This window comes from Syngnathoides biaculeatus, chromosome 3 (assembly GCF_019802595.1).
Source record: "Syngnathoides biaculeatus isolate LvHL_M chromosome 3, ASM1980259v1, whole genome shotgun sequence".
Lineage (NCBI taxonomy): Eukaryota > Metazoa > Chordata > Actinopteri > Syngnathiformes > Syngnathidae > Syngnathoides > Syngnathoides biaculeatus.
This window is the reverse complement of record NC_084642.1, coordinates 39,811,018-39,822,707: the sequence shown is the minus strand read 5'-3', so window position 1 is coordinate 39,822,707 and position 11,690 is coordinate 39,811,018. Positions and strand designations below refer to the sequence as shown.

The 11,690-nt window shown below is 50.7% G+C and overlaps 1 long non-coding RNA gene across 1 annotated transcript; it reads left to right on the top strand.

The window, feature by feature from the left end:
* The first annotated feature begins 907 nt into the window (after positions 1-907).
* LOC133498664 (uncharacterized) lies at positions 908-1,484 on the top strand. Its single transcript, XR_009794429.1, has 3 exons — positions 908-988; positions 1,082-1,263; positions 1,360-1,484. It is a non-coding gene; the product is annotated as an uncharacterized LOC133498664 (long non-coding RNA).
* The last annotated feature ends 10,206 nt before the right edge of the window (positions 1,485-11,690 follow it).

The window sequence follows — 11,690 nt, the reverse complement described above, 5'->3', positions numbered from 1 at the left end:
CATCAGCTGTGCCAGCCAGTCCGTTTCCAATCCTGATTTAAACTTGCCCACCCATGTTTTAAGAGGGGCAACATGGGCTCTGCAAGTGACGCTCTCACTGATGAGCAAGACCTGAAGTCCACTTATGTTATGTGCTGCGATAATCTTCCTGATGACAAAACTGTAATCACTGTGGGCTCTCAGAGAGTGGAAGCTCGTGACTTGTTTTATGCACCAGTGTCCATTCAGGATCAGTCTACTTTGAGAGGAATGCTTGATTCAGGGAGCATGTCATGCACACTTAGTGTACAGGCGGAGTCTAAGCTGAGGGCAGCTGGTGTCACTTCGAACCACCAGCCAATGCATGAGAATGTGGTCCGAGTTACAACTCAGCCAAAAATACATTTATGACCTTTGTACCAGACCTTGAGACCAGCTTCTCTGGTTCCAGGACAGAGGGATGAGCTCATCATTGGGAGCAATGTTATTCGGCCCATGATACAGAAAATGAGTTCTGATGACAAGTACTGAGAGATGATCCACTCTCAGAATTCTGACCCTGATTGTAAGCAGTTTTTTCAGTTGCTCAGCTGTGTAACTCGCTGATCTGGTCCTGAACTACCTGACAAGATTGGTACTGTGAGACTGTGGCAGGCTGTCACCCTTGCTCCACAGCAAGAGTATCTACTAGGGGGAATTTGCCCAGCAGTGCCCCTGTATCACTGGGAGCTCTGTCATCATTGAGCCCACCTCTTCCCATACATCTCCCAGGGACATAATCATTGGGTGAGTTCTCGCTCCAATGAGGGGTAATCGCTGGGGCCCAATGAAAATTCTAAACCCCACAAAATGCCCGGTAAAACGACGCCATAATGCAAAGGTGACAAATGTTTATCTATGGGTTGTTGTGGAGCATCTGCCCATTTTTCAGGGTGTGGCTGAGACACAACTTGGTCAGACTGCTGACACTACCTCTGAGTCAGGTTCCACAGCTGATCCCTTTCAACAGGTGAGAGTGTGGACTGGAAGACATAAATCTTGAACCTTGTGAAGTGTCAGAGTAGTGGAGTCAGAGACTAGCTAAACTTGTGCTAACTTACAGAGACGTCTTCTATAAGGATAAGCTGGACTGCAGGGAAGCAAAGGGCTTTGTTCATCGTATACACCTCACTGATGACCACCCCTTCCGGTTGCCTTATTGACGAGTTACCACAGCGCATTACCACAAATTGAGGGAAGTGCTGTCTGAGTTGGAGTTGAAAGGCATCATCAGTAAGTCAGTCAGTGAGTATGCCTCCCCACTGGTCCGGGTCTGGAAGAGGTCAGGTGATCTGAGGATCTCTACTGACTTTCGCTGTCTCAATGCAAAAACTGTCAAAGATGCCCACCCACTTCCGATCCAGACTGACTGCCTTGCTGCCCTTGGTGGAAATGCCTTTTTCACCACCATGGATCTCACATCAGGGTTCTACAATATCCTCCTCTATGAGTTTGACAAACAATACACAACCTTTCCAACCACCTTGGGCCTATGTGAGTATAATAGAATAACCCGTTGCTACAGCCCCATGTCATTTATGTGGATAATGATCAGTGTCTTGGGTGACTTGAAATTCTCCAGTCTCCTTTGTTATCTAGAAGATCTGCCTGTCTTTGCCCCCTCTGAGGAAGAAGTGTTGAGAAGGTTAGACCTGGTCTCCTCACACCTTAGAGCCAACAAACTGAAGCTGGCACAGAAAAAATGCCACTTCCTATGCAGGTCAGAGATTTCTTGGCCATATGGTGGATAACAGTGGTGTCTCAGTCGATCAGGAGAAAGTGAATGTCATCAAGGCTTTCAGTCAGAGGGATCTCATGAACGATGATGAGGAGAGCAAGAGGTTACCCTGGGTGGTGGCATGCTGGCACCTTCCGAGAACTGACTCCTCAGGATTGAATTCCTGTCTGTGAGAGGGCATTTGAGGATAGTAACGCTCCTCAACAGTGTGGTGTTAGCACACCCGGACTTTGACAAGCCTTTCATCCTCTCCACCGATGCTTCCCTTGATGGTCTGGGTGCTGTCTTGTCTCATGTGCCTGATGGAGGTATAGAGCCCGACCCGTTGCTTTTGCAAGCAAATCCCTATCTCGCAGCATAACAAAGTTTCCAGCTCTCCGACTTGAGTTTCTTGCTCTCAAGTGAGCGGTTTGCGAAAAGTTTAGTCACTGGCTTAAAGGTCACAAGTTCACTGTTTGGTCAGACAACAACCCTCTTACATAGATCCTGACCAAAACTTGATGCTTGCGAGCAGCGTTAGGTCTCAAAACTGGCTCCATATTCATGCGATATCAAACACATCCCTGGCAGGTTGAATGCGGTTGCAGATGCTCTGAGTAGGAACCCCTTTGTGAACCCACTGAGGGAGCGGCACCTGTGCGAGTCTCATTCTGAGGTACTCAACCAGGCCGATGATGTCAAAAATGAATGTGTGCAAGACACTTTTCGCCTCACTTGCCAACCGTAGTCCTTGGGCAATTTCTCTGCTGTTGATGGTTCTCTGTCTGAAGATGAGGTCTCCTTGCTCCAGTCGTCTGTGAATGATTGGAATCTTGATCCAAGGCATCGTGCAGCCTCTCTCGCTGACTATTTTTCCACCCTGGGACCACCTGGTCAAGACGTGCTGCCTTACTTGTCCCTTGGTGACCTGCAGTCATACCAGCAACGAGATTCTGTCATTTCATTCATTATGAAAACGCAGGCCCTCCAAACATTGAATGCTATAATGAGGATCAACCAACTCTGAGAATCCTTAAACAGTGGGATAAACTGACAATTCTGAATGGCATCCTGTATAGGGTCACACAGGATCCTTTGACCAGGAAAAGGAGGTTTCAGTTAATTGTACCCGAGTCCCTAAAGCCAGATGCGTTGTTCGGTGTCCATGACCATGCTGGTCACCAGGGTCAGCCTCGCACACTTTCACTGGCTCGTCTGCGGTTTTTCTGGTGCGATATGGAGAAGGATGTTCGCAATCATGTGAAGTGCTACCACAGATGTCTCCTTGGGAAAAGCCCAGAGCCTTCAGCCAGAGCTACACCAGAGAGCATTAAAACCGCTGCCCCCTGGAGCTGGTGTGCATTAACATTTGGTCAGCTGAAGACAGTAATAACAAGTCTGTGGATGTTCTGATGGTCACTGATCATTTCACCAGGCTTGCACATGCGATTCCCTGTCAGGACCACACTGCCAACAAGGTAGCTAAGATGCTGTGTGTCTGCTTGTTTTTTTTTTTTTTTTTTTTTGCATATATGGCTTTCCCCAGCGCCTGCACTCTGATCAGGGTGCAAACTTTGAAAGCGAATTAATTGCTGAGCTTTTGATGCTGTCTGGAGTTGGCAAGTCACGCACTTCACCTTACCATCCAATGGGGAACAGCAGCACAGAGAGGTTAAATCACACCCTGGGCAACATGTTGAGGTCCTTGCCTCCTCGTTCTAAACAGAAATGGCCACAAATGGTCCAGACCATGACCTTTGTGGACAATTGCACTGTCCACGAGACCAGAGGTTTTGCACCTTTCTATTTGATGTTTGGTCAGGTGCCGAGACTGCCGGTCGACCTCCTCTTCAAGAACATTCTCCATGATGTGAGTGTGTGTGACTATAATGTCTATGTGAAAACACTTCTGGATGACCATAAGAACCACTTGGCTGAGCAGGAACATCAACACAATAAGTACAACAAGCGGGTCAAGGGCAGTCTATCTCTTGGGGACCAGGTGCTTCTGATGAGCAAAGGCGCTCAAGGCAAATGCAAACTCTCTGACAAATGGCAACCCAATGTCTACACTGTTGTGGCAGCGAAACCTTCCTTGCATGTCTACCGGATCAGGGATTAAGATGGAAATGAACATGTTGTTCACTGGAATCTGCTTCTTCAGGTCAACTTCCTGCCTTTGGCTGCAACCTTGGATGACGATGGTGCTCCGGTGACCATGCCTGCTCCTAGTGAGATCGATGACCCTCTTCTGCCTGACTTTGACTACAGCTAGCCCATCCCTCGCTGGTTCCCTTTCCACTGTTGATGACTGGGATGGTGGACCCACTTCCTCATGGGTTCATGATCAGTCCTCCATTGATGTACCACCATGTCCCGACAGCCTGCCACTTCCACATGTGGCAGCCCCTCCGTCTCCACCCTGCCCAACGCTTCCCTGCTCAGACCGCACCCTGGTACCAAATATTCAGGGTCGGCTTACCTCACGCTTTGGCAGAGTCATTAGGCCTGTGTGTCGATTGATTTAAGTCCATGACACAACTTGAGTCTGTTCTGGGGTTTGAGCCCAGTTCCAATGGAATTATTCACGTGTGAGTTTTTGTTCTGAGGGGTTTATCTGGCTACTTTACATCCTTTGTTGCAGTCTTTGGCCAAATTTAGTATTTTTGTAATGTGTTATTGTGTGAAGATTTTTTTGTTGTTGTTCTTTCCCACGTCATATGTCCACGTGTATGGCCTGAATTTGTGTGTTGTTTAAGGCACCTCATTTTGTTTATTGTTTTATGGGTGTATGCTATGCGCCAAGCAGATCTCCCAATTCCTATGTCCTTTAAATAGGAATGTTTTATCCTGATGCACTATTTGTTTTCTCAGCGCCTGTGTTTGTGGATGTGGTCTGTAACATGATGGACTTTGTGTAATTCTAGGGGGGTGAATGTCACAAAATTAAAAGTACATTTTTCATAATTTTTATTTTCACACAAAAATTGTAAATAGTTGCCTGACATATTCACCCTGAGTGGAACATTGTAATTAAGGCCTTGCACCCCCACGTACACTATAAAAGGGGACACACCCTTCTGTACCAAGTACCGCGACCGTCTTCACCCCTCTCCTTTTCGCCAATGTACTTTATGATAAACTACATCATGGTTGAGGAGTATTCGCACCTTGTAGTAGAGGATAATATATTTGTTTTACTTGTCTAGGTCCTACCTGGATGCTACAGATACTACAAAGTGTTTTTTTTTTTCACCTTGTTCACGGCAGGTACGTTCATTAATATGTTGGGTATTTCATTCACCCGTTTTCGCTGATGTACGTTATGGTCCTTGCTTGATGCTTCAGATACCACATAGTGTTTGTTTCGCCTTGTTCACGGCAGCTGTGTCAAATAAATGGAGATTGCCTCTGAGACGAATCCTGTGTCACGACGTGGTCTTTAAAACTATACTACACAACGCAGAAGTCCACTGGACACATACACACACCTCCAAACCCAGAAAGGGACAAACGCGGTAACAATATCCATGAATTCATCTAGGCTGTGCGTTGTATTTTCAAAGACACTCCAGTGTGTACAGTCAAAGCAGCTTTGAAGTTCTAATTTTGGCTCGTTGGTCTATTTTTTAACAGATTTTGCTAAAGGGTTCGCACATTCAAAAGCTTGCCTGTATGTAGGTATTAAGTACAGCAAGTAGTGATCAGAGGAGCCAATGGGTACGCGGGGGATGGTGTGGTGTTTACATAATTCACCCGCGGGACCTCGAGTTGGGGTGCAGGGTTCCGCACGGACTGTTTTTGTTGTTGCGCTTCCGGAGAAGAGGTTAACAGAGTTCCCGCCGTTATGCGAGTAGTGTTTTGATGTCGAACAATAAAGCAAGTTCTGTTCCTGTGTCCGACACTCCGCCTCCGACTCCTTTTCTCCGGCGCTACACTGGTGACCCCGACGTCAGTCCCGGCGTTTTCGAGACTGAAACGAACATGGCAACCGCCATCCTCAAATTGCCGGAGTTTTGGGAGACGTCCGCGGGAGCGTGGTTCGCACAGACTGAGGCTCAGTTCGCCCTCCGTGGGATCTCAGATGATTCCACGCGTTACTACCACGTTGTCTCAGCACTCGGGAGCTCAACGGCGGCCAGAGCAATGAACTTCATCACCTCTCCCCCGGCCCGAGATAAGTATGCTGGGCTCAAGGCTCACATCCTCAAGGTTTTCAAGCTTTCACGGCCAGAGCGAGCCTGACGTCTTTTGGCTATTAATGGACTGGGGGACAGCAAACCTTCCGAACTCATGGAAATGATGCTAAACCTGCTGGGCACGGAAGAGCCCAATTTCATTTTCATGGAACTGTTTCTCAGGCATATGCCACCGCATGTTCAGACGGCGCTCGCGAACAGTACTGTCACTGAGCCCCGGGCCCTGGCCGAGGAGGCCGACCGTTTCTTCCTGGCAACCCAGCGCTTCTCCCCTGAGACGCTGGCCGCGACGCGCAGTTACTCACCTTCGGGCGCGGGGGTGGCATCCAGCAGGGGCCCCTTCGGCACCGACGGCCGTGCTGGCACAGGCTTGTGCTACTTCCATGCCCGTTTCGGTGCGAAAGCGAAGAGGTGCCGCGCCCCTTGCAACTACGACGCGTCGGGAAACGCCAAAGCCCACGCTTCGCAGCGGCCGTGAGCGTGGGCGCGAAGAGCCGGCTGCTGTTCGTCAAGGACAACCTTTCCGGGCGCAAATTCCTTTGCGACACCAGCGCCCAGAGGAGCGTCCTGACGGCCACTGCGGAGGACGCTGCTGGCGGGACTCATGGGCCACCCCTACTGTCCGCTAATGGCTCCCCTATCCGCTCTTATGGCATGAGGACTGTGGACTTGTGTTTCGGGAGTCAGCGCTTCACATGGGACTTTGTCACTGCGGATGTCTCATTCCCTCTCCTCGGCGCTGATTTTTTTTGTGCCCACGGGCTGCTGGTGGATGTTAAGAGGGGCCGTATGTTGGATGCACTGACTTTTTCCACGGTCGCCTGCGTCCGCAATGAGGCGACTTATGGTGGTCTTTCCAGTTCGCTATCGGACGGCACCAAGTACCAACTCCTCCTTGGTGAGTTCCCTGGCTTGACACGACCCACTTTCTCCTCTGCCACGACTAAACATGGGGTCGAGCACCACATTGAGACCAAGGGCCCCCCGTTCCACGCGAGGGCCCGATGGCTTGATCCCGAGAAGCTAGCAGTCGCTAAGTCCGAGTTTGCCAACATGGAGTGTCTGGGCATCGTCCGCCGCTCGGATAGGCCGTGGGCCTCGCCACTACACATCGTCCCTAAACCGAGTGGTGGGTGGCGACCGTGTGGTGACTACCGCCGCCTTAACGACGCCACTACGCCCGACCGCTACCCTGTTCCACACATTCAGGACTTCTCAGCCCACCTGGCAGGCAAAATCTTGTTCTCCAAGGTCGACCTGGTGCGCGGGTATCACCAGGTTCCCGTGCACCCCTCAGACGTTCCCAAGACAGCTGTGATCACTCCGTTTGGACTGTTCGAGTTTCTGAGGATGCCGTTTGGTCTTAAAAACGCGGCACAATCTTTCCAGCGTTTAATGGATTCTGTGCTCAGGGACTTGCCATTTGTGTTCGTCTATTTGGATGACATCCTTGTCGCCAGCTCCTCGGAGGATGAACATCTGATGCACCTCCGCGACCTCTTCGCAAGACTTGAGCAGCATGGCCTGATCATCAACCCAGCGAAGTGTGTTTTCGGGGTGCCCTCTATCCAGTTCCTCGGGCACCTCATAGACAAGAACGGCGCCGCCCCCCTTCCGGCAAAGGTGGAGGCCGTCTCCGCTTTTCCCCGACCTCGCTCGGCTCGAGGCCTCCGGGAGTTCCTGGGGATGGTGACTTTCTACCACCGGTTCATCCGCCGGGCGGCCCACATCATGCGCCCGCTCTATGAGGCTCTGAAAGACAAGGCCCCCAACCGGCCGGGACGTTGAATGGACGGCCGAGAGGATGGAAGCCTTCGAGGCTACGAAGGCCGCACTGAGTCGTGCCGCTATGCTGGCCCACCCGACCCACGGGGCCCCTGTCGCTCTCACTACCGATGCATCGGACTACGCTGTTGGAGCCGTATTCGAACAGTGGGTCGGCGGCGCCTGGCAACCGCTTGCCTTTTTCAGCCGTCAGCTGGTCCCCAAGGAGCGCAAATACAGCACATTCGATAGAGAGCTCCTCGGCCTCTGGCTGGCGATCCGCCACTTCCGCTCCCTATTGGAAGGCCGTGAGTTCACGGCAAATGTGGACCATAAACCCCTCACTTTCGCCATGTCCAAGGTGGCCGAGCCGTGGTCGGCCCGCCAGCAACGCCAACTGTCGTTCATCTCTGAGTACACTACGGACATCCAACACATCGCCGGCAAATCCAACGTGGTCCCGGACTGCCTCTCCAGAGCGATCGTCGGCACTGTGCATCTGGGTCTCGACTACTCCCGCATGAGCGCAGACCAGGCCTCGGACCACGGGGTGCAGGCCCTCAAGACTTCTGACACGGGTTTGCGCCTGGAGGAAGTCGCGGTTGGTGACTCGGGCGTCAGGTTGCTATGCGACCTCTCAGCTGACCAGCCTCGGCCGCTGGTCCCTGCAAACTGGCAAAGAGCTGTTTTCGAGGCGGTCCACAACCTCTCCCACCCCGGAAGGAAACCGTCCGTGAGGCTGGTGGCCCAGAAGTTCGTGTGGCGCGGTCTCAAGGAAGATGTGCAGGCCTGGATCGACTCGTGCGTGGCCTGTCAGCGGGCTAAGGTGCATCGCCACACAAAAGCCCCCTTGGAGCCCTTCGCTGTCCCCGAGAGGAGGTTTGACCACGTAAACGTCGACTTGGTAGGTCCACTTCCTCCCTCGCACGGATTCACCTACTTGCTCACCATGGTGGACAGGACGACCCGCTGGCCCGAAGCCGTTCACCTCTCCTCGACAACGTCGTCAGACGTGGCCCGGGCGTTCATCGGCACGTGGGTTGCACGCTTCGGGACACCGTGCGACCTTTCCTCAGATCGTGGCCCTCAGTTTACCTCTGAACTCTGGAACGCAGTCGCTGAGAGTTTGGGGGTCAAGCTGCACCGCACTACCGCCTATCACCCCCAGGCGAACGGTCTTTGCGAGCGGTTCCAACGCTCCATGAAAGCAGCCCTGCGTGCCGGCTTGACGGACGGCAACTGGTTGGATAAGCTCCCGTGGGTCATGCTCGGCCTCAGGTGCGCCCCCAAGGAGGACCTGTTGTCCTCATCCGCCGAACTCGTCTACGGCCAGCCACTGCGGGTCCCCGGCGAATTCATCCCGGACGCCACAGCGCCCTGGTCCGCAGCCAGGCAACGGTCCTCCCTGCTGGAGGCCGCAAAAGGGTTCGCGCCGGTTCCCACGTCGCAACATGGCACCCCAGCTGCCCGGCTGCCCCGTCACCTGCGCTCTGCGGATTTCGTGTTTGTTCGTCATGACGCCCACTGTGGACCTCTCCGCCCCCCATACGACGGGCCGTTCAGGGTCCTGGAGCACGGGGATAAGAGCCTGCTCGTGGACATTGGCGGCAGACCCGAGACTGTTTCCGTGGACAGGGTCAAACCCGCGCACCTGGACGTTGCCCAGCCTTTGGGGTTGGCCCTCCCCCCGCGCCGGGGTCGTCCCCCTTTGCCCTGTGCCCCTGCGCCTGCCGGGGTACCCTTGACCCCGCCTGAGCCCTTGTCCCATGAGTCAATGGACAGTGCGGCCCCGCCCCCTCGGCCCCTACAGTGCACACCCGCCGGGGTCGGGTCATCATCCCTCCACGGCACAAGGATTTTGACTATGGGTGAATTCTGGGGGGGCTTGTGTGGTGTTTACATAATTCACCCGCGGGACCTCGAGTTGGGGTGCGGACTGTTTTTGTTGTTGCGCTTCCGGAGAAGAGGTTAACAGAGTTCCCGCCGTTATGCGAGTAGTGTTTTGATGTCGAACAATAAAGCAAGTTCTGTTCCTGTGTCCGACACTCCGCCTCCGACTCCTTTTCTCCGGCGCTACAATGGCACGATATGCGTTTTTTAATGGAATTGTAAGTGTTATTTGCCCTCATCGGACATTTTGGTGCTGATTATATTCAGGGAGTTCGTGGTTCAGTTAGCTGAGTTAAAATCTCCTCGGATACTGAGTGGTGAATCTGCGTGTTTTTTCTTGATTTCGTTTACCTGCTCAGCGAATGATAGCATTGCTGCATTTATGCTAGCTTGAGGCGGAATGTAAACACTGACGAGATTGAAAGATGCGAACTCACGTGGTGAATAAAACGGCTTACAATAATAATAATAAAAAAAACAACTCTAAAAGCAGGCCGTAGTGTGTGCTGAGCTGTGTAACGTGCGTGTAACATTTCTAATTTTTTTCTTCACCTTCCTCTCCTTGATCAAGCGATCTATCTCTTTCTGCCTTCTGGACATTTTGGGGAATAGCTGGGCCAGCCTGTTTGCCTTCCACAACTCCAAATTGTTCCGTGAGGGAAGACATGAGGGCAGTTGGTGTTAGGAAGATGCAGGAGATTGGCTTAAATGGAAAAAGATGACACGCTGTGGTGACCCCTAACAGAACAAGCGGAAATGAAAAGAAGAAGCAGCTCAGTTACACAGAGTTAAGAGTGTGTACATCATGAATGCTGGGTCTTGTTAGTTTTCTGAGAATATCCTGAACCTACTGCAGTCACTCATATTTGAAAAATGTACAGGTGTGGTCACCAAATGCCCACAGATGTAAAGTTGCGGGTGTGATTACGGAAGGAATGCCAGTATATTACTAAATTTGGAACAAAAAAACATCATTTAAAAACTTCTGGGAAACAGATTACTATAACATAACTGTAAATTAAATGATAATTTTGAATTTCAACTGATATTAGTAGAACATTATATAAAACGGCATTTAAAAATTTTCATCAATAAAAATTTTACTTAATCTGAAGAAAAGTTAAATGCACTGGCCTGTCAAGGAATAAACATGAACGGTCTATACTCGCAATGTTTTGAAAATGCTGAAAGTTTAGTTCCATATAATCGGCGTTTGTGGAAACAAACTAGCGATATATTGTAACAAACATGATGTATTGTTATGTTCTAGTGTAATTTACGGCGGTATCTATCTTGATGAAAGCCAGCAGTAGATGATCAACATCTTCCTAAAGCATGTAGAGGGCAAAAGTTTTCAACTTCAAGATAATGCGGTACCGCAGGGGAAAATGGCATTTAGATATATGGACAGACTAGTCTGTTAGAACTTAGATCAAGTCCCAATCTCATAATGTTTATAGTTAGATACTGAAACATTAGGGGTTAGTGTTAGTGATTTATCCCAGAAATGTTTTCAGTGTAACTGAACTTCCTTTGACATGGCTCTTGATGGTAATTTCGACGTAAATGCGCTTGTAGTACGTGAGGAAGCTCGGAACATGTGCTTCTGGCAAAACATTCGAACATGCTCCGTACAGGTAACTTGCATTTCCTCTTTCCAGGTGAATACTGTTTAGGATCAGGCTTGTTTTGTTACCAACGTTTATGAAATAAACGTAAATGAATGCCAAGACGACACAAAATAAACGACGTCTTTCAATATCTACGTGTTTCTACTCGTAACAAATTTTACGCACGTGATTTTTCGTGCTCGACTGTGCAGATTTACGAGTGCGATGGCGCGTGCACATACGCGCTCATCAAATCACAGTACCTGCAACTGTTGAATTGTTTGACATGTAACAAAATAAAAAAACATAAAACTTGGATTAGTTTGATTCGTCACATTAAACTGCCATTAGGCGGCATGGTGGAGCATCTGGAAAGCCTTGGCCTCACAGTTCTGAGGACCCGGGTTCAATCCCTGCATTCCCTGCATGGAGTTTGCATGTTTTCCCCGTGCCTGTGTGAGTTTTCTCTGGGCACTCTTGTTTCCTCCCAGA